The sequence below is a fragment of the Molothrus aeneus genome, chromosome 2 (assembly GCF_037042795.1).
Source record: "Molothrus aeneus isolate 106 chromosome 2, BPBGC_Maene_1.0, whole genome shotgun sequence".
In the NCBI taxonomy this organism is placed as follows: Eukaryota; Metazoa; Chordata; class Aves; order Passeriformes; family Icteridae; genus Molothrus; species Molothrus aeneus.
In genome coordinates this window covers 48572469-48596262 of record NC_089647.1, presented here as the reverse complement: position 1 = coordinate 48596262, position 23794 = coordinate 48572469, and positions in this window count along the sequence as shown.

Below are 23794 nucleotides of genomic sequence, written 5' to 3'. Positions count from 1 at the left end.
GACTGAGATACAATGCCACACAAGAGGATATGCAATATTCAGAGCAGTAATCGAGGCTGTGGATGAGCTGTATCCAGGCCCCCTAGAGAATTATTATTTACTCTGTACACCCCAGAGCCCATTATGCCAGGCAACAGAAGAAGGATAACCATTACCTTTATTGCTAGAATTGCAGAGTAGAAAAATGTCATTAATAAGAGTAGGAGTTTGACCTGTCCATTTCTCCCTGCTGCCTTTCTGTGACTTCTCCATGCCTACTGAAGTTGCTCTCACACACATACAGTGAGCCAATGTGGGAACAAAGCTTATTTTAAACAAAGAGAAAATTGTTACATATCAAACTTTGAAAAGCTACACATGAAAAACTGGAGACACAACCTTACTTTTGCTGGTGGCTTCACCTCTTTTTTCTAACTCTCAACTTATAAGCAGAATTTATGTGTGAGGTTCTATAGTGACATCTGGTTTTAATACAGGGCTTTCCACCACTAAAATGCCACCACTAAAATTCTTTCTTAAAACTCTGTTTTAAAACACAGAGATTGAAACCTATCTCTGTCCCAGTTACCTGCTTCATTCCTTTCTTGGAGGTTCCCATCCTGCTGCATAGTTTAGCTGCTGCAGGGTGGACAGCATGTATTCCAGCCCCACAGCTGCCTGGGCACCAGCACAGTTTCTGAAACAGCTCCTGTCACATGTAATTTCATTTTACAGACTGGCAGTTTAGACCAGTGCCAATTGTCTCAGTACCTGTGAACTACGGCTGTTGAGCAGCTGCTAGACAAGTAGCTGCAGGGAAAATCAGAAGGGACAGGATGGGCTGCCAGGGACAGGATCCACTACAGACATCTCTGCTTAGAATCCCTGTGGGCTAGCTGTCAAGCAGGAATCATGAGGAGCATTGGTCAACAGAGAGCAGCAAATGCTCCACTCAGGTGGATATTGCCAGGAACCTCACCTCTAGTCACATCAGTGCATGTGGTGGCCCAGAGCTGGCCATCAGTCTTCCCAGCAAGGCTATAAGATTGAAAGACTTCCAGTGAGAACAAAGAGAGAGACAGAGTCTCTTGTAACAAGCACTGGTTCAAAAGCAGGCTAACATGGTCAAATCAGCTTTCAATTTGAGTATTAGCAATAGGAGTAAGTGGACAGTGGCTGTGCTTTAAAATTATAAGAAAAGCCCAGTAAGTTCTTCTCTCTTTAAATATATCCCCCTACACCACAAACAGCTTTACTTTAACAAAAAGCACGTTGGATCCTTAATGGAAACACAGCAGAGCTCGGACTGTGGGAACACAGCTGCTAAGCAACCTTACCAACATCCTGTCTATTCCTGCAAAGTAGCTGTGAATAATTACTCCTCCATGTAACCCTTGCCTTTCTGTCACACCTCTTCCACAGCTGTATACTCTTGGAACTGCAAATGGGCCCAAACCAAACTCCCAGAGATAAAATTATTCTCATATTTAAGGAAATCTGGCAGGAAATCCAAGCAGGTGTCTGCTCTCCCTCACTACAACTGGAGCCCTAAATTTAAACAATCAAAACTTTAAAGGCTGTTTTTCTGTTTCAGATTCTGTGGTTCAAGCCAGTCTATACTTGTTTTCTCACTCTGATCTCTACTGACAGCAGCAACTTTAAAAACCAACCCATAAACCAAAAAAATTTACCAGTCATTACAAAATGCTTTCAAAATATTGATGGAAATGAAGCCATTTACTACATTCACTGACTATTCTGTCCATTTTCCCTGAATGTTGAGCTAGTGCTGCTTTGTAGGAAAAGAAGATTTTATTTCACAACTGAATGAAAGAAACCCAACCAACACAGTGTTTGGGGTAAAAGAATGAATCACTGCCTTCTTGGCACATCTGAACGTTAACAAAAGAAATGAGCATTGCCCAACTTTACCTTGTTGTCTGGGAGGCTGCCCAGAGATTTACTTCCAAAGGATCCTGGTCTATTTAAACTCCCCAGATTAGGGACTGCACAAATTTTAAAAACCAGAATTCAATAGAAAGGCTAAAGACTGCTGACCATGCTTCAGAAGTACTCAGAAAGCTGTTTGCTTTGGATAGTAAATTTTCAGCACTACAATATTAGCACATAGTAAAGCTACGTCCCTGACAATGCAAAATTTAATCTGTCACTGAGATATTTCATCTCTAATAAATGTATCACCATATTATTGGACTATATAACTAATAGTTATACAATATAACACCTATAATATATTAATAATATTACATTATAAAGATTGAAATATCTAATATTGGAGGAGTTAATATTTATAAAAATAAGTGTCTAGAACTGAATCTCCTGTGGCATTATGAGGTAGTTGGGAGATACATTTACTCTGCAGAGTTTTACCCATAGGAAATATTATTCCAGATCTTAGAAATTACAATCTCAAGACAATGATTTTCCATCTTTTCTAAGTATGTTGGACTGAAAATGTTCCATGGTGACTGAGGGTTCCAATATATTGCAGTACAGCCTAGTAGTAACAACTTTGATTGTCCTCCACACCTATCACAGAGCCATTAGAAAGCATCAGCAGAATCCAGAAGCCTAAGTATGCATTGAAAACCTCTTTTTCCAAACAGCAAACATCAAAGTAGGCATATCTCTTGCCTAGGCAACAAGGCAACTGCCTTTGGGAAAGAGAAATAGTCTCGAACTGAAGAACAGGAACTTTTTGGGAATGAGACCCTCTGCTTTCTGACTGCAGGCAGGTCATTTAACTTCTCTCTTCTCCTGTGTCTGTCCAAGGTCAGCAAGTGGCATTAGTGCCAAAGCCTTGAGCCATCAATGCAGGATAGAGATTTTTAAAATAAAGAAAAAACACCTGTACTTGGATAGGGCCATGGTATTTTACCTTCACCAAAAACTTCTTCTCTTTCTTTCTCTTTCTCTTTCTCCCCCACTAGAAATGTGGGATATCTCCTACATGAAAGCACCACAACCTGACGCCTATAGGCTCAGGAGCACACCCAGAACAAGGAGGAATAAAAGCACTGCACACACCAAAAGGAAATCAGTGCATTTTCTCCCTCACAACTTACATACGTGTCCCTGCTCCATCAAAAAACATGGACTTATTAAAGACCACCAGCTTGTTAATCTCAGGAATGCCTCAGTCTGTTCAGGAACTGAGAACCAAATTACATAGAATCATAGATGTGTTTAGGGTTGGAGAAGGCCTCTAAGGTCATCGAATCCAACCCTTAACCCTATGAATAATTTTAATATTAAAACAATAAACCCATCCTTTTTCCCCTTAAGAAGCTAAAAAGCTCTAAAACTACCATAGCTTTGGTCTTAGAGCAAATTTTTATGTTTTTAACTCTCACAGGAAAAGGCACATGAATGATATGTTTGTATTACTTGTTCTACTTTCAATGCAGTTTACAAAAATCAATTCATACATGCACTATGCTGCAAGACAGGAAACTACCTGTTTCATCCCATCACTGACATCCAAGAAATCAGTACTAGCCAGGTATTATCTCATCTACATGCATCCAGAAGGGCTGTGTTACTCAAACAAAACTGATTTTAATAGTCTATTGAAATGTCTCTGATTTTTCCATGTAGAAAAGACACATACCTCTCTGTCTATATGTACATGGCCATCCAGTAATGAGGAAATGAAATGCATTTTCTACCTGAACAACACCACCCCCACACACAATCCCAGGTGAAGCACAAAGTTGCAGAGAATTCACTGAGTCAGTTGGTACCTCTCAAAGCTGAAGGATACAAAGAGCTTGAAATGAATGAAAACACAACTGTTTACCCTGAACAGAACACTCAGCTTCTGGGGAGGCAAATGCTCCATCCTAACCACATCCACTGGGAGCTTGGCAGCTTTATGCCCTGTGGAACTGTCACTCTTTTCTCCTCTTTCTCAAACTTCTTCCTAACTACTTGCACACAAGCAATGGGGAAGTCCCTGAGACATTCTTGTTGCCTATACATGCAATGTTGAGGTCCACTTGGTCAGACTGTGAGGATATTGTTCCAGTAGTCTTGTTAGATATTTTTATTGGCATGTGTGCACTAAGGCTTTGGCAGGAATTATCAGGGTTGCTTTACAATTTTGTGTTGCATAAAACTTTGGTTGTGACCTTCATTTGCATTAATCTTAGCATTCAAAAAAAATGCTAATGAAAACACGTTTATGAGGGATTAACATAGCAACAAATATAAAAATGCTGTGTGCTTTTAAAAAAAATTACTAAATACTTTTCTCATGACTACCCTAATTAGAATATTTAGTCTAAATTATTTATACTGACCTTCTAAGCAAATCTAGTTCTTAAATTTAAGCTGCACTACTAAATGTAATAGAAACATTATTAACAGAGTGCTTGAAGATGCATACCTCATATAACACAGTAGCAATACTCTCACCTGCTGTTTTAATGCTACATTCACTTAGCACATGAAATTTGGGAGCCTTTGTACTAGAGGTGTTAGGGTTTTTGGACCCTTCCTCTTTTTCCATTCCCTTTGTAGGTAATTCCCAGGCCAGGAAGAAGGCACAAAGAAAATCAGCTGTAAGGACAAGAGTCATGGCAGAGCAACCCTGTCACTTTTCTTCTAGGGACAAGGTTCATCCTGCAGGATATTAATTGAGTCACTTTGTTGTGTACTACAGAAATGTTCCATAGCTTGATGTACTGTGGAGGGGATGGGCATCTGGTAATGGTTTTAGGGTTCTTATCAAATCTATTATCATGCAATCCACAGTTGTAGGAGACAAAAGTTCTGAGGATTCACAGGAACATTACAGCTACGTGTGTTGCAGCATACACCACAGCGTAAGTCCCAGTTGAGACAGCTACTATACACAGAGCATTACCATACAATTTCAGAAAGCTTCAACCCATATAGAGTAACACCATAGCACATCAGAAGGCTTCAGGTGTCTGCCCATACAGAGGAACTCCATACCACTTCAGAAGGCTGTAAACATCTACCCTTCTCGTTCTTTAGCCCAACCTTTTATAGCCTCATGTTAATGCACTGCACCTGTGTGCCCTTTCCTGATTGGTCAGTGCACCTCAGCACGTCATGGCTCGTTACCTCCAATGCTGCTCACCTGCCCTGCACAGCTGTAGCCCATTGGGGATGAGGCTCGGCCACAGCTCCACTCCCAATTACCACAACCTGTGTATCTACATGCATGCTGTGCAAATGTAAACTTCACTTCTCAGCCTTTACTAGCTATCATCCCATTAGCAAAAGTGTCCATTTGGATCTCATTTTTGTTGAGCCTTTTAAACATCTGTCTTTGTGATGTTCAAGCTTTGATAGAGTTTGAAGTTTTGGTAGATGTTTGAAGACTGACTCTTGCCTCTCGTATTTAAGTTAACTCACTTCAGGTTTTATGATCAAAGGTTAGACCACATGGTGAAGTGGTAGGGAGAACAACATGAGGTGTAGACATCTTTTATTTGAAAATAGACTGACTGGTGTAGGAAGTTTATCTTAGGAAAGGATAAACCAGACATGATAAACAGATATGACCCAGTCATACATCTGTAGTGCTCGCTTTAGTGAAGTTCAGCAGTCCCAGCTGGTGTGTTAGGGAGACTTATTAATGCCTTTTCTAGTCTTTCTGGCTGGATGGCCAAATAATTTAGTTACAACAGTACTGGTAAAACTAAACTCAATGCAAGTAGTGGTTATTTCAACTCTTTTATTCTCTCCCAGGAGTGCCAAGCAAAGGGAAGAAAATTAAAGGACGGAAAAAGCAAAGCAGCTCTTCTCAAGGCAGGCATACTTTAGAAATACATACTTAAAAACATCTTTAACAAAATGCCAGAGAGTAAGAGACACAACCAGGTCAAATAGCCGGGGGAAATATTTGTTACCACGGTGTACTCTGCAAGCATATTCAAAGTCCCCTGAGACAGAAAAATATCATGTATTCTCCTTCTAACCCTGCACCACAGAGCAACAGATAGGTTGCTGGTTCTGGACCCTTCAAAGGAGATTCAAAACACTGCCATTTTCCTGTTCACATTACAATGCTAATTGTAAAATTGATACAGACTGAATGCTAACAGAATGGTTTGCTGTGTTTTATAATATCATGCATTTTAATAAAATTATCATCTGCCTATACATGTTCTGCTACTTCTAATGCCTTGATTTATATCTCTAGGAATTGTTTGCCTGCTCTAGATCACAATAACACCAAAAAAACCCCAATTATTTGTGACCATTTGAATACTGCTTAGAGTGTTTTTGCTTTCATTAGGTTTGCTAATGTAAACAACTGAAGTAAACCAATTACTCCAAAAGGGATTGTTGACTTGCTGCACAGATTTTGAGTAGTAAAGACAAAGGATGGAAGCAAGAGTTCAGAGTACTCCAAATCAGGGGATACAATGTTAAAATGCCTGACATTGCTAATAACACAGGGTCTTTACCCAATTGTGCATTTCAGCTTTTTACAGGGAGATGCACCTTCCGCTATCCACTTACTTCTAACACTTCAATGAATTATCCCATGTTATCAAATTCTCCCAGGACAGAGATCCACACTCACAAGCTATGGAATATCTTCCGGAGTCTATTTACAACAGGTAATGTAGCATGACTTAGGGATTTTGTCAGGGGAACGTACTGTCTCTGGACTCATGATGCTCAGGAGGGCTGGCATTAGTCTTGCTGACAAATCTGAAATGGAGTGCGAACCTCCCAGAGGAGGTGCCAGGGGAAGGCATGTGCTATCACTGAAACTGTGCAGGCAGGATACAGGCCTTCCTCCAAGATCATCACCCCAAAAGTGAAATGCCAGTTTTACAGCCAGTAAGCTGTTGAGCAGTATTTAATTATGTGGCATTCTGAAGAGAAAATTAGTGAGTAATATACAAATATAAAGAGGGTTTTCCTTTCAGACTTTGACTTAAATGTGTCAATGACAGTGACTGAAACTCTGTTTTCTGACTGACTTAAATGTGTCAATGACAGTGACTGAAAATCTGTTTTCTGACTGACCTGAAATTTAACATCAGACTAAATTCTGATTTGCTCTCCAGATGTGTCAGGATAACATACGGCTCTGCATTGTGCAGGCTAACACAAGTGAAAATAGGAGGTGGACTAGAGCATTACAAAGCCATGGTGCTATAGCAAATACTTTTAAAAATACTTTTTTAAGCCATTTATTGGGGTTTAGGCAGTATGTAACTCTGTCACAGAGTTAACTATTAAAAAGGCAACAGTTTTAGGCACTGCCCTGCAATGCAAAACTATAAAACAGGTGAACTTGTCATCTGGAGTGGTATGAGCTGAATACACAGGCACTTGCTACATTTAAAATGACAGCCCAATCCACAGGAGGAATTATGAGGTGAACAAAACAGACAAATGCTCTTTTGATCACGGCTGTGAGTTTCCTGGTTCCATGTGCCCATGTTTGCCTACTCCCAGGTAAGTGCTGGGTGTGCAGTGTGACGGTTAAAAGGCCGGTGCTATTTTTAGCTGTGTACACATTGCAAGGCAGCAGAAATGTAGGGCAATTCACACCAGCATGGCACAGGTAATTCTTGCCTGAGAGCATGCAGCCTCTAACTGCTGCTTGAACAGAAAGAGCCACAATCCTGGTCAAGTCCTGGTTTATAACATCTCCATATCAAAATCCAGTGCAAATATATATGCCCTCCAACATGAGTGGCCAAGTGGAATGGAAGTTTTTGTCTGTGGCTGTTTAGGCAGGCAAAGGGGTGAAACAGGGCCACAATGTGACTGTCAAGGCAGCCTCCCTGCCTTTATGACCTGAAAAATTTAGTTCTGACCAACCTGTTTTAAATTCTGTGTTGGCACTGGCTCTGGGTTCATGCCGAATGCAGAGAGACTCTCAGAAGGCAGGTCAACATCCACCTTGGCCTCCTTGCCTATGGCCCAGCAGCCGGGCTGAGGCCTCAAGGACACAGGCACACCACGGCAACCTGAACAGGGCCCCGAGCCAGCTCTAGAACACTCTGGCCAACAGGTTGACTAAAGGCATTCAATTTGTTGACTGTCCATAATGCAGGGTCTTTGTACACTTTTCCTTCCCATAAGGATATTATTGGGCACCATTGTCATCTCCAGAGACCTCTGTCCTTCTAATAAGTTTTTCCAGTATTTAGACACAGAGGTTCCAAGTGGCAATGGAGCTGTCATTCTACATGGAGTGGCACGTAGCAGAGTCAGCAGTAATTTTTCTAGGGGTTTTGGGCAATGAAGCAGCTTTTGCTGCTGAGAGGAGAAAAGAAACACAGCTGCAACCACAAGTTGGTCCTTGGAGGCGCCAGATGAGTTTGATGTCAGTGAAGAAGATGGCCTAGAAGGAGGGTAAGCATGATAACACCAGGAGAGGAAGCTGAGCCCTGCAAAGACAAGGCAATGTTAAAAGAACCATCCATGCACACTTTGTGCACCTCAACAGGCAAAGAAAGAATTGTTGTTTGGGGTAGAGCTAAAAACAATGAGATGCAGACAGCAAAACAAAAACATCATTAAGGCTGAATATTAGGAAACATCTGAAATGATGAGTAAGTGGCACAGTTAAAAATAAAAATATAAAACAAACAAACAAAAAATCTGTGCCTGACCTGCTATTTTACCATACTACAAATTCTGATTTAACTGCAGAAATATATATTAAGTTGAATGGAGTTCCCACAGAGTTATTAACAGAAAGACTCAGGGTGAGAGAGGTGATGGCTTAGCTACCTCTCAGTAACTGTCTGCAGATTATTTAATGTCTGTAATGTGCTTTTAAGAAGAAAACCACTGAGTGCTTAGAAAATCAGAACAAAAACAAAAAAAATTCCCCAACAGTGGCATCTATTAAATTACAAAATAACCTCTCCAGGGAAGCCTCAGAAGTATTGTCACTAAATAAATTTAAAAGTGAACAGCTTGAAATGTGTTTACTATAGGAAAGAGACCTGCATTTTCCCCAAGGAAAAGAGATGAAATGTCCTAAGGCTTCAATAGTCTTTTATCTCCAATTTTTTTATCGCTCTTCCCTGATGCACAGGGGAGAGAGATGATTATTTAAAATCTTTTTTTCCCTTTTGGAGCTGTCTAGTGAAATGTGCTGACAGGTACTATCCATCGACCGTGTATTCCAGGTAATTCACAAGGCAGGCAAGCACAGGGGCCCACATTCCTTCTGGAGGAGGAGGCAGCTTCTCTTTGAGACCAAGACAAGCTGCCAGCCTTTGCCATTTTCAAGGCAGACTAGAAAAAATGTTACCCACACACACACACACAGACAGATGCACACAGCAAGAAACAAGCAACAGTTTAGTCAATCCTAGGCTGTCATGGGATGCTCAAAACAAAACGAAGAGGCAGCCTTCTCTTTTTCCTTATGACCCTAGTGCATCTGGCCCATAAAAAATGAGAAACTCTCTTCCTATCACAGACAAGAACCAGGACTGAAGTTGTTTATATTCCCAATATAAAGGCAGAAGGAGGGGCAGGGATAGGAGAAAGGGAAATAGGAATTTAAAGAGCAAAGTCAGCTGGTGGAAGAAGGGATTCAGACAATGCCACAGCAATAAGAAACTCAGTTGTTTTGGCTCTGATTTCCCATTACCTCAAAGCTACATTCCTGTCTGGGATGGTTATGGATTGCAGTCCCCATGCTGTGGGCACCTCACCTCACAGCTGTATCTGTATGGAGTGGGCTAGAGGCTCCAATGAGGTTTATTGAACCCTGCAGGTTAGGGCTGCCTCGAGTGCCCTATGAGCCCTGAGAGGCACTGTCAAGTATGGAGCAGGATTCCCAAGTTACAGAGCAGCCGCCGTTACGGTGAGTACCAATTACTGGAAGAAGGCCTTCGATCTTGTGAGGTGAGGCTGAAATGTGGGCAGCCCTTTGAGGACATTCAACCCCTGTCCTCCAACAGAACTGTTCTGTGGCTCAGCAAGAACGAGAGATGACATGGTGGCAGACACTGTCTGAGGGAGGGAGCTACGATCCAACACAGGAGATGCCATCAAGGGCAGCAGGGAAGATAAAATGCAAATTTTTTTTATCTTGTACGCAGCTTCAATACTTCTATTAAGTTACATTTTCGTTACTTGATCACCTGTAGGTTTTTGTAGCAAATGGGAAGTACAGCAAAAAATCCAGAAATAATTGAATGCTCTTGCTAAGATAAGTGGAGTATATAAAAGTTTTTTCAAGAATACACACATGGATCCTCAGCATAATATGTTAATACAAAGTTGCCATCTCTGCTTAGCAGTAAAGGGCTCATAATTTTTCCTCTGCATAAAGCAAGGTGTTGTACAGATAATCTTCAGACATGAAGATGTTTGCAGGCCACATAAACCTTCAGGGCAGCAGGACATAGAAATATAAATTGAAACTCCTCAAATGACGTCCTCATTTCCAGCTACACTCTGTAGGCCAGCACATGGGAGCCAGGTAAGAGTTTATTAACTCAATTTCCAAAGGCAATCAGACAAGTAGTCCAGAGGCAAGCAGGAACAAAAGACACTGGTCACTTTATGCAAAGTACGTTTGTACAACCAGACACTACAGAGCTCCTAATGAAATTTTGCCATGCAGCATCAGCAGTAGCTAATGAGGATGGATGGCCGCTGTCTCACCTTGTTTTTTAATCTTCATGGGCTTTTAAGGTAACTTACCCCATCCCAGAATTTGCAAACAAGTCATATGCTGTTGGTAAATCCAAATCTCCCATCACTGCTTGTCCTACTTTCTGGGCCAAAGTCTCAGTACTGCAGTAGAAAGCTGCAAGCCAAGTATCATAATTCAGGGAAGAAATTTGAGCTGCAGCTCAGAACCCAAGATGCTTACAAGGGGAATATTTGATGTAGAAAAAAAATCTCATATTACAGGATCTTTACAAGTTTGACATCAGAAATCAATCCAGAACTCTGTGCAGGATACAGGCTGTATCTTAATGGAAAATTACTTGATAGCCAACAGCTGCACTATGAGAATTAGAACCAAAGTTTAATTTTGAGATATCTTTAAATTGAGTGAAATTTGTCATTAAAATTCATCAAGTGAAAATTTCACTATCAGCAAATTTGACTGATGTACTAGAAAATTTTTCAAAAAGTACATTTAAACTAAACTAGATAATCGGGATATATTCTAATAGAACCACCAGATTGTTGTAAATGACATACAATTTTTTTTTAATTAGAGGCTTGTTTTATGATAAGGTATGTTAATATTCATATTTGCTCAGGGAAAATAAAGTCACAGTACATGTGCCAAACCTCATTACAAAAGCATATGATTCAAATCTATTTCTAAAATAGATTTCTAATTTTTCAAAAAAAACCTATGATTTCATATTTTTCTAAAATATAATTTCTAATTCTAAAAATAACAACAAATCTTGTTTTATTGCAAGTTTCTTTCAGCATATCCATGTTACAAGGCAAACCAAAATACTACACACTTTGAATAAAGCCTCATGAAATAACTGAATTAAATACTTACTGTATGAAATGGATGAATCACTAACAACTTCTCAGCTTTTTTCTTAATAACCAGTGATCCATTCAATTTCCTTTCCTTCAAAAACATATGGTGTAAACAACTTTCCCAAATCTTATTGATGTACTGATAGCAAACATCCTGAGTAAAATATTCATATTTGACTGAAACAGCTAAATCATAGGGATGCTTTTTCAGAATTTTATCACATTGTTTCACTTCCTACAGTTCAAATAAGCAATTTATTTTCTTGTAAATAAATGGCTAAAGAAAACACATAGGATTGACCTTAAGGAATTTCTGAGCTATTTCAACCCCACAGCTTTTTGCTTAGAACTCTCAATGTGTGATGATCACATTTTAGGAAGGCATTTGGACGTACTTTGTTCAAAAGTCCTGGCATAGCCAAAAAGACACAACTTAGGAGCAAAGCCAACTGTTACTGTCACTGAATCTTGAGCTTGCAATAACTCAATTTCTTTGACTTGCAATCACACAATATTAATCTTGATCTATTTATTAAAAAAAAAAAAAAGAGAATACTATTAAGTCTCATAATGATAAAGGTGAAACTGGAACACAAATCTCATAGTACCTATATGCCTTCTCCACTTTACACTCACCTTGCCACTGCCCACCTTGATCCTAAGGTGGCTGTCCTCTCACCATATATAAGATTTCATATACACTGGATCCTTTCTGTTTGTTACTCCTAAAAGCAGTTTCACCCACCTGTCAGGTCTGCCTTTATTTAACCATTACTCATTGACGATCTATTTGCTGTTTATAGCTCTGGGGGCTCAAGTATCATCCCATGCCCTCTACTGACATCTCAGATCTGTACTCTGCAGTGCATCCAGTAGCTTTCCTTTTGAGACCTTTTGTGCCATGATACCACGTTTATAGTCCTCTGCTCCACATCATTTTGCTAGGGCCCTGCACTCTTCACTCCACAAAAAAGAACCACTTGTTAATCTCAGCTAAATTAAAATTATGGTTAAATCACACAAAGCAAAAGCAGAACAAATTGTGTAATAGTCACCTGGTTACAGCTGGAAATTGCTGCTCCAGCTAAAGCAAAATCCCAGACAGGCCAAGACAAGCCCAGACAAACCCATTAAGTCCTGAGGCCTTACAGAGCTCCTGCAGACCCTCTGGGCTGTTACAAACAACAGCATTGTGTGTTATCATGAGTACAGTAAATACTGAGCTACAGGGCTACACAGAGTTTGGGTGCATGGGAGTCTACAAATGTAGCTCATCCTTGAAAAGCTCAATCACATAGTTACAATGCCTCACAGCCAGAGAAGGGAACTTGGGTCAACCAGCCTCCTCTTTGCAGTCACTTCTGTCTCACCTGGAAATAATTGACTTCTCCTAACCAACAGTGGTATCTATCCTGACCCAGCTAACTGGAGACTCTACTGTTTCGTTCCTACCTTGATGAAAGCCAGTCTGCTTTAGAGAAGGAAAAATTTGTAAGATTTCTTTTGCTGGATGCTGGCTTTCCCATGTCCTTTAGCTCAGGCAAGAGCATACAGGGAAATGTTTCTCTCTCTGCCTGGATGAGCAGGACCTGGCTTAATACTGCGCCATAAATGGGACCATAGACCTAGCAGCCAGTTTAATTGGGTTCTATTCCCAGTTTATCAGCAGTTTCTCGCATGACCTTGGGGAAGTCACTGGTAATCTGTTTCTCCTGCTAAATTGAGTCAGTATTGTCCCTTAAGCCGTTATGCCAAAGCAGTTCAACAGCTATAGATAAAATATGCCACTTAAATGCACACTACTATTTTATAATCCACAAACTCACCTCCAAGCCAGTTTTGTCATTTCTGACACAGATCCTTTTAACTTGCACTGAAATGCTGCATCAGGCCTGATTGCCAGATTCCAGTGAACAGTCACCTGAAGCAAGCACCGCACGTATGGCTGGATGAGCTGCAAGAAGGAAGCTGCCCTACCTTCTTTGATCCCATTTTCAACTGAAATTCAATCATACTCTGGAAGGGAGCATTGGGATGCTGTGCTTTTCATCAGCATTCTTCTGGGAGAAGCCTAGGGAAAAAAAAAAAAAAGGAAGGAGGGAAAAAACTTATAATACTTCATGCTGTAGCTCCTTTATTTTTCTTCACTTGGTCCTGACCTTGCCAGCTTCAAGTCAGCTTCAAAACAGCTCCTGCTGTGCAGCTCCCTATGACATGCTTAGAGCAACTCCTATGCCTCAGAAACACGTGCTATTTGTGCCCACTTCACTTATTCTTCATTTTAGACCAGGCTGAATAGAACTTGGAAGCCAACAAAAATTCAGCTTTGCTTAACTGAAGGTTCAAGGTCACAAACACATTAAATTTAATGGACTTCCAGGGAGGATTTTCTTAAATCCTTGACTGCCCCTATGCTGACTGATCCCAGCTCCCAATCACACTATCATTTTTATTTTGCCCTAAAACAAAAATGCAGAGATGCCTATATTCACAATTACTCCTCACTGCTCCCTATGGCACAAATTGTCAAAAGATGCTTAGGTTATCTACCCAGTGATATTTGAAAAGCAACTCCTCATTAGGACTGCAAGTGCAAGTGGAGTCTTGGAGTTACCACAGGGAACAAAACACAACCAAAAAAAAAAAAAAAAACAAAACACCTCACAATTTATTTTTTTTTTAACATGGTTAGCCTCCCTGCCAGGCTAGTGGAGAGTTATGAACATTGCTATAAGCACTGAGATACTACCCCATCCTGTTTTCTGCAATGTACCTTAGTGCTTTATGCTGCTGATGTGCATCCCTCAGGTTGCAGGCAATGTTAAATGTTCATGAACTTTCATATAAAATTCACAACAACTGCACATTAATTATTTTGTATCTCAGATTTATACTGATCTTTGCAAAAGGTAGTATACCTTTAGCAATTCTTTACTATACCATTTATGAGAGATTATGTCAACAGGTGATTGCTTCTATTAGTGATTATTCTAGAAGTAGAAATTACTGAGGAGTGTAGTTGTTACATGAGTGGTTTGCATTAAAGTTGTATACTAAGTCAGAGTTTTCTTAATGAAATTATTACCTAAATACCCTGATGCTATTTATCTTCTCCCTCTTCACAATAATTCTTCAACTTATCTTCTGTTTTTAGGGCATTTGTCATCTCCAATTGCTCAAGTTAACGAGTTTAACCTAGGTGCTCCCAGAAGGGTCTATCAACTCACACAGACACTAAAAGCACAAAAAGCCCAAACTGCAACTTTCATTCATTTTGTCCCAAACCAAACAATTCCTGAGGGCTGCTCTCAAATGGAAACAGTACCACATGATTTGGACACTCTCATGTGTTTTTCTTTACTAGAATTTATATAGCTTTTTTTTTTCAAGGAGTACTTCCACTCCTTTGCTTATGGCAGTTAATGAAGCCAGGCTTGCACAGAGAGAGGGTATTTAATATTATAGCACAGAGGTTACTCAGCCCATGTAGCCATGTACTCTATGTGCCTGTTCAGCACTGCACATTTCTAGCACTCTCTCCAGTTTATTTCTAAGTACTCCTACTCAAAGGTCTTCTATAATTAGGCCAAATGCAATCAATTCATAGAGTACCATTGTTTTCCCATGTTTCAAAGGAGTTGTTCAGGGCTGTTACTTACTCTGAATTGATTGAGCATGGGGATTACTTTATCTCCAGGGGAAATGATGATCAGCATTTCCCACCCAGTTCCAGAGCTGTCTTTAACAATTTATCTTAATAACATCTTTGTGTTTTGAGTCAGAAGGAAAGAGATCAAAGCAGAGAACACGGCGGGCATACTCTCAGGATTAAAATTGGCCAGAGGCAATCAGCAGAACAAGTAAACAGCTCTTCAGCAGTCTGAAGAAAAGCCTCATCTAATGTGAACATTTTTGTGCCCCTGCAAGCTCTCACCCTGCTGGCTTGGAAGGTCACATCTGCTGCTCATGTTATTTCTTGTCATCATCCCATCCCTATTGCCCTTTTTCACCCTTGAACGTCATTAATGAATAACATTACATCAACTCTTTTGGTTCCATAAGAGGACCACAAAGACCTGTATTCCTTAAGGAAACAGGCTGATCTTACAGTTACACCAGGCTTCACTTTAAAACCCTGAGCCCTGGTGTGCTGAGGAGAACTCCTATGTCTGTCTGAGGTGTAGGGCTCAGTCTCCTCAGGATACGATTTGGGGCTTAAAGGGTCAGTGTATTTCAGTGTTTCAACACGATCCCATTTCACTTTGGCAGGAATAGCATACAGAAGGTGGAGGAGCCTGTGTTCTGTTTGATACTTGACACATGTCACTTGGTACCTTGCCACTCTGATGGTTCTTCCTCTGTGTTCTCATCTCTCTGAGAAATGAAATTTCTTTGCCCTAAGTTGGCTCCACATCACATCTTGAACAGAACAACCTAATCAGAAGGAAAATGAGAGAGATTGCACTCCTTGTCTTTCTGCATGGAAGCCTAAAACATAACTCCTACTTCTTTTCTTGACTTTTATACTGAGAAGATAGAATTGATGCAAAGGAGTCACCCATAGGAGCTTGATTTTTAAAGCGGACTTCTAGTTTAAAAGTGATTTTACTTTTTTTTTTTTTTTTTTAATCAATGGGCATTAGGCCTATCCTGTGCTCTCATCTTGCTCAAAGCCTGAGGTGGACAGAAGCAGCTCAAATTTAATTGAGAATCAATGCATACAAATACGAGGTCATGTGTCTGGGACCAGCAGAGACACATTTGATGTGAAACAAGGAGTCAGGTCCTGCTAAGAACCACCTCTGAAAAGGACACAGGAAGTTCCGGAAGAGCAGTGCCAGAGCAGCACCCTGGCATCATCAGCACCACTGCTGTAACAAAAGGAGCACTGCTGCTACCTATGTAAGAGCACACCGAACACAGAACTCAGTATTTGGTGGTGATGACGCTGTTTCTGACACACTTGAGCCCAGACCTCAGCTTTAAAGTATTGGAGATGTGGGAAATGCATTTGCAGTTTGTGAGTGGTGTCAGGTTTGCCAGTCCTCTCATCTCTCCTCTCTTGCCCAAGCTTTCTGCACACTGTGGGGGTCTTCCCTGCTGAGAGTCATCCTGTGATGCAGCCCTGTACAAGGGAACAGAAGACTCCAGACATCATTTAAGAGAAAGATGACATTGGGCAGGTGCAGGTGTTCCTCTGTTAAATGTTTGTCTGAAAAGCAGAGACCAATTCAACCAGTCCCTTCATAGCTACTGCTAAGAAAAGAAAAAGGAGGAAAGTCAGCCCTGGCCCAAAAGAAATGGGCAATCCTGTCTGCACAGGACTCCCTGATGAGTGCCGTACCCCAGAGCTCTGCTGTGACACATACCTGGACAGAGATAAGCTAAGCTTAGCCTGGGAAGCTTGAATGATAAACTAATCTTCCTCCTGGGTCATAGGCTTACTAAAGACTAGAATTTGAGAGATCCTTCATGAAAAGCCTGTTGCAGTGCTGGAAGGCAGCTCACAGAGCACAGGTGATGGGATGAGAAATACAGCCCCATGGCACATACAGGCCTGGGGGCAGCTCCTTTCTGACACCGCCTGCCATCATGGGTGAGCCAAGCACTGACTCTAATGCTTCCATTATAAAAAAATGGGGGGACAAAAAAATAGTTTCATTTTTCTTTTAGGTAGTACTGCTTGGGAAAAGCTAACTTCTGACCCTAGAGATTTTATTCCTCACTCACTTCCATCTTTCTTAAATTCACTGGCAAAATAGGCCAGAAAGGTAGAAAACTAATATAAAAATATTGCCTTCTCCAGACTACTTCTGACAGCTGAAGAAGCGACCAATGTCTGGCCATTGCTTTTTAACCAGCTAAACATCTAGCCATTGTTGGGGTTTATTTTCAACCAGCTAAAACACCTGTCTGATTTATCACGTTGTGCAGGGTTCTACCATTCAAGTCAAATCAAACAGCCACTGGGCTCTTTGGAGCTACCACCAGGCTGACTAGAGCTTCTACAGAACTAGATGATCAGCCCTAATTACAATTTTCCAGGACAAAGTAGCTTTAATCTCCACGCAAGGCATTTGTCAACCCTATTTAACCAGGGAGGAAATTGGGCAGACGAAGTCAGGGTAATTAGCTCTTCTCTCTCCCCTTGATATCCTGTTCAAGGGAGTAATTACAGAATATGAAAACCATTAGCAAGCTTCTGAAGCCATGCCACTGGCACAAATAGAGAAATTGTGCCCTGCTCATGGCCTTCGTATGGGTGATTTCACTCCTTCGTGTGTCTCACTTCCTGGCAACACTCAGACTGTGGGAGGTACATTAACTTTCAGCTACATCACCAAAATTGAAAAAACAAAACCTGCCAACACATAAACTTTCATGTGTACACCTTTCATCATTCCAAAGAGTTGCATTAAGTTTTGCTCTGTGGGTCATGGACCATAAGGTGTCTTTCCTAGACATTGGAACATTTTTATGGCTCTTCCTTGATACCTCAACAGCTTGTGTCACTAAACACAAATGTCAACACCAAGGAACACTGTCTTACCGGTGTCTATACAATGGGAGGGTGACTACCCTGCCAAAATCAGGGAGTGTATTTCTGTGGTGTAAAGCTGAAACCAAGGTTTCAGTCGCAGTGGGAAGGACAATCTGAAGAAAGGACAAGCTCCTCCCAAGCCCTGGTTGGGCTGCTCATTTTCTGAAACATAGTTGCTCATAACATTTTCTTGGGAAATACTGTACTTAATAGGTTTTCTTTCTAGTGTGAAAAGCAGCTCTTGGAAAGTCATATACACGACTGATGTTTTTTCCCCTATGGTACTAAGAGAAAAGAGAAAACAAGGAGAAAAATATAAAGCCAGTAAACAGGAGGGGAAAAAAAATGAAAAAGGCTTCTACTTTGAAGAGCAACTAGAAGCAATTTACAGCAACAGCTTTTGGGTTTTGATTTATTTTTTTTCATGGAAATCATGTGCTTGGATGTTATAATGACAAATAGAGACGTGATATTGTGTATAGCTATAATGGGTAACATCTTTGTAGTATAAACTAATTTACCTGCAAATTCCCCTTTGTGTGTGTGTGTGTGTATGTGTATATATATAAATTCTCAGTCACGGTTATGTTTTTCCAATCAGTTTTGATCACGTTATTTGTCTGAGGAAACACAATGGAAACAAACATCACTCACTCTACGGTACCTCTCCCCTTAACGTTATTAAGGACAGCAGAACAGCTCTAAAAACCAGAGCCACTAACTCTAATGCAATGTGCCCGGTATTGGGTGGTTCGGCAGCTTCGGAGGGGATTTTCAGTCCCAATTACCCCGCTCGGCGAGGCGCTGCGCCGCGGGCGGGCCCGGCTCCCTCAGGGCCCGGCGGCCGCCGCCCCGCCCCCGCGCGCGCCGCGGAGCCGCTGGCGCCACCTGCCGGCCGCGCGCGCCGCCCCTCACGGCCCGCCGGGGCCGCCTCGGGCCGAGCCGCGCTCGGGGCCGCCGCCAGGCCTCCCCTTCCTCTTTACTTGTCCCTTTTCCCTTGGGAATAAAAACAGCACACCGGCTTGCAGCCACACGGGCCTGCCACCCCCCTGGCCAGCGTCGTCGTCTCCTCGGCACCGGCGATGTCCCCTGCGGCCAGCAGCCCTCTGAAAGAACTTCCAGCAAAGCGCCGTTTTCAGCCACAGAGCAATCCGAGCTGCTTTTATCCAGGGATTTGCTGTTTTACCTCAAATGCACCTTTATCACGTGAAGTTGCCCGTCCGTACCCTCAATCCACAGTTTACACTTCTTTCTGAAATTTTCCCCCCCCTTTCTCTCCTCCTGACACTGGTGCCTGCTCTTTGTCCACATACCCTCACACAGTGTCCTCACCTTGCTTAAAATCCTGCTGCTCTTCAGGAATCTTCAGCAGCACCAAACCTGCTCTAGACTAACATTAAGCTCTTGAACATTTACCTGAAAAAAAATGCTAAAATGTCCATTTCTAGGAGGTTTTTCATTAAAATTCTTCTTAATTTCCATCCCTATATAGGTCTTTGAATACATTTAGCAGATCCCTTGATCATTTGTAAACATGGGAGGAAAAAACTCAGCTCCAACAAACATTTCTCTGACTAGAGGTCTAGCTGATGGCTGTCCACACACCCCTTCACTTTCCTGTCACCTCAGATTACACCAGAAACCCTCATCTGCTACTGCGCATTTGCCAGTGCCCCATCTTGGAGCGCAGAAGTGTAAATAATAAATTCCCAGTGGAGATCTCACCCAAGAGAGTAATGGTGCCCCGGTGACAAGTTACTTGTTACAGAACAAAACAGGGGGTGTTGGGTGTTGAACATAAGAGACAGCGCACACATGTGTTGGGAGATCTAGCATGTCATAGCCCAGGAGATGCGCACACAGGGCAGGATCCCGGCAGGGCTCACCTTTGCCAGGGAGCTCTGGCAGGCCTTACCCTTCCAGAAAGCAAGAGAGGCTTGGGCCAGGCTGTGGGCTTGGATCTTTTCCCTTCACTTACCCCAGGAGAACTGTGAGGTTTCTGCTTGTTTCTGAGAGGGGAATAGGCTGGCTGAAAAACCAAAATATATGGCTGGGAAAGTTGGGGCTGTTCAGCCTGCAGAAGAGAAAGTTGCAAGGAGACCTCACAGCAACCTTCCAGTACTTGAAGGGTCCTACAGGGAAGCTGGAGAGGGACTCTTCATCAGGAGCTGTAGTGAAAGGACAAGGAGTAACGGATACAAACTGAAAGGGAGAATTTAAGATAGATATTAGGAAGACATTTTTTTTACTGTGGTGAGACACTGGAACAGGTTGCCCAGAGATGCTGTGAATGCCCCAACCCTGGCAGTGTTTGAGGCCAGGTTGGCTAAGGCCTTGAGCAACCTGGTGAAATGAGAAGTGTCCCTGCCCATGGCAGGGGGGGTTGGGATGGGATGATCTTTAAGGTCGCTTCCAAGCCTTAGAATTCTATTATTCTATGATTTAAATTTGCATCTATTTGTTTTCATTCCCTCTCTGGATGAAATGATATTTTCACCGGATAATTTTCTTCTATCCATGTGGGCACTAGAACTGTGTTTGTGACCTGGAAACATGATTTTTTTATCTGGAAATCCAGGCTAGTGTAACAGGGATATCACAAAAATGAGTACTCTAAGTTTTACATCATCTATGCCACCTGAAAGATTAACTATATTGTTCATTCAGGAAGACAGAAAAATACACTAGAATATAACCTAAAGAAGATGGTTACAACCCAGTATTTCCTTTTCCTCACAGCCCTCCCAGACCCTGCTGTCTCCATGAGCAGACAGTATTATGTCCAAACCTGCTTGTAGAGCCCAAATTCATAGATCATAGATGCATAAGTTTGTAAAAAACACACCATTTTTAAAAAGGTGCTTACAAAGAATGTACCCTGATTTTCTCACTGCAAACACTACACTAAAAATGAAAATAAAATTGCCTACTAACTTTTCCAAACCACCATGGTGTCAGCTATGCCCACAGCCATGGGCTTTACACAGAGCTAAGAATAAATTACAATTTAGCATGAAATAAATAATGTCCACATTAGACTTACCGTGGTTACCTGCTGTTACCCTGGTCTCATTAAAACTGACCACTCAAACTTACCTTGGCTCAGGAGTATCTGATTGCTGAGGCCTTTTCTAAAGAGAGAAGAGGGACGAATACGACATCTACCATTTTGACTGTTCTGCTGCTGATAAAAGCAGCAAAGAAATTTCTACGTCAATGCTATTTAATTCTACTTGTCAGTAGTATGTGTATGAGAAAAGAACAAAGATTCTCGTTCAGTCAGAAATTAAAATGTGGAGAGGAAGAAGAAGAAAAAACCTCTATCTCTATACCTGTAGCAATCCCTTTTCTTGGAAAAAAAAAGAAATAAAAGATGTGGAGAGGAAAGGAAGGGGAAGTTTTAGGTTCTATGTAGTTACACGCTTTTCTGACACGGCATTTCCATGCAGATAAAAAGCCACTAGATTTATATTCTTGGCTGGACTTTACATTGGTTTGAAGGACTATTTGGCTATACTAACAATGATTTAGAGACAACAACTACAAAGAAGAGTTTAAAGGTGTCCAATTACAGTCTAATTCTGCTCTGCTTAAATTAAATATGGAAAGGAATTAGTCCAGCACCTCGCCAAACTCTTTGCTAAGGTAGATCCAGGGGTAGATTCTCGTTCTTCACAAAGGCAACAGACATACATCATTAAAACAGTGCCAGCAATGTGCACAGCAAACAGAGGCTGAATTTGAAGCCTAGTCCCAAAATGAGGGGAAGGGGAGGGGAGGAAAAGGAAGAAATAACTTTTTTCCCCCGTTGTTTTGTCGTGCAGAAATACAATTTCTAGAGCTCCTTGGTTATCAAGGCTTCCCTGAGCACATCAAAGGATCTTTGTTAACTGCATTTGCTGGGTAAGAGGCTGCTACCAAGGACTGAAACCAGCTGGTCCGAACAAAGTCAAGCTAGTTCAGAAAGCAGCGTCAGCCTTAACACACAGGACAAACAGTGACACGTTCAGCCTACTGGAAGACAACCCACATGGCTATCATTTGTAAGCTTCAGTGGGTGCTTTGCCAGCAAAGAAAAAGAGACTTTGAACAATTGGAGAGATGCTAAAAGGAAATGTCTGCACTTCTGAATAGCTGTACGCTGGGAATATCACTTCTGGCACACTGGGAATATCACCTCTTTCATGCTGCCCTGCTTTTTCCCAGCTCCCTCTTGTCATGCAAGACAGGATCTATACTGGATCAGTCAGGGTGACTAACAGGAACAGAACAAGGAACAGAAAAGGACATGGACAATGTCCACGGACAATGGATAATGAAGGACCTCTTTTAGAAGCTACGATATGAGGCAGTGAGGTCATGGGCTCATTTTGGAGAGCAGAGAGAGAAGCAAAAGTCCTGGAATAGCAGGGAACCAGAGTCATTGCTATTTACTGAAGATGAAGATTATCTTTTCGGAGAGAGAAGACAAGCATGTCCTCAAGCAGCTATCTTGTCTGGGAAATGACACTGATCCTTTTCAAGTTTATTTAACTTACAAAGAGGCTGTGAAAAAACACAGAGTATCAGAACAAATTTAAACCATCTGTTTGATCATCTTGCAAACTGTAAACATTGTCTTTGAGAAAATAATCTTTCTTCAGCATAACAATGTGCATGGATGGATTTGACTAAAATCTGGATAAAAAAGGAACTTCCAATAAGTCAAATGGAAATTGCCCAGAGCACAAGTCAATATTTAAATTATTTTAAGTAATTCTTCTTCTTTCATCAGCTTCTTACAGGAGTATCCAGGAATTTTTGCTCCCTTCAGCTTTCTTCCACACCTCCCAGGGCACTTATTCTATTGAGCAGCATTCAAATTAATTGCCACACTGTTTATCTATTTAAAGCCATTATATGCACATACCCTAACTGGCCTCATAGTTCCTTTTTTTCTATACATTCTATAGCATCTACATCTATTCTTTCCTGAAAATATACAAGTTTTAGATGACTGCACTGCAATCCAAATTATTATCAGATGATTGGATATTTTTGTCTTGTCTGCATATTGTGCTTTTAAACTGTTTATTATGATCCATAATGCACAGTTCAGAGAAAATGCCTGCCTATAAAGCAGAGGCACCGAACCTGCTTTCTTCTCCTAACTCAAAGCCCCTTATCAGCAATGTTGCTGGATTAAAATAACAAAGAGAGCAGTTCCTGTTAACGCCCACTGGCCACACTGATAATTCAGCCTTAGCCTTTTCAAACAGCCTATTTGTTGCTCACAACAATAACATTAATTTCCTAGATTAAAAAAATGATTCAATACATGTACAGCATCAACATGAATATAAAACAACACTTTGGAAACAGCATCAAATCTAATACATGTTGACAGTCTTGGATTTATGGACACAGAGGTTCAAAGCAGTAGCAGAAACTGCTTTCAGAATGTGCTCATTTATACCCACACATCACACATCAGACCATTCTAATTAAAATATATAAATCTTGCAGAAGCAGATAATTTTCAGTGCAGTTACAGCATGAATGGGTCAACTTGGCAGAGACCAGCTGGGGTCTGCTGGCTAGACCCAGGCTAGACCCAGGCTAGACCCAGGCTGCAGGGGAATGTATCTGCCTGGCCCAGAGCCCCTTCCCCCCAGAGGAGATGGGGAACAGCTGCTCAGGCAGCGTGTGCAGAGCGATCACCCCACAGCACCTCTGCCTGTGCCTGTCCAGAGCCCAACCCAAAGGAAGAAGTGTTGTTCAGGTGAGGAA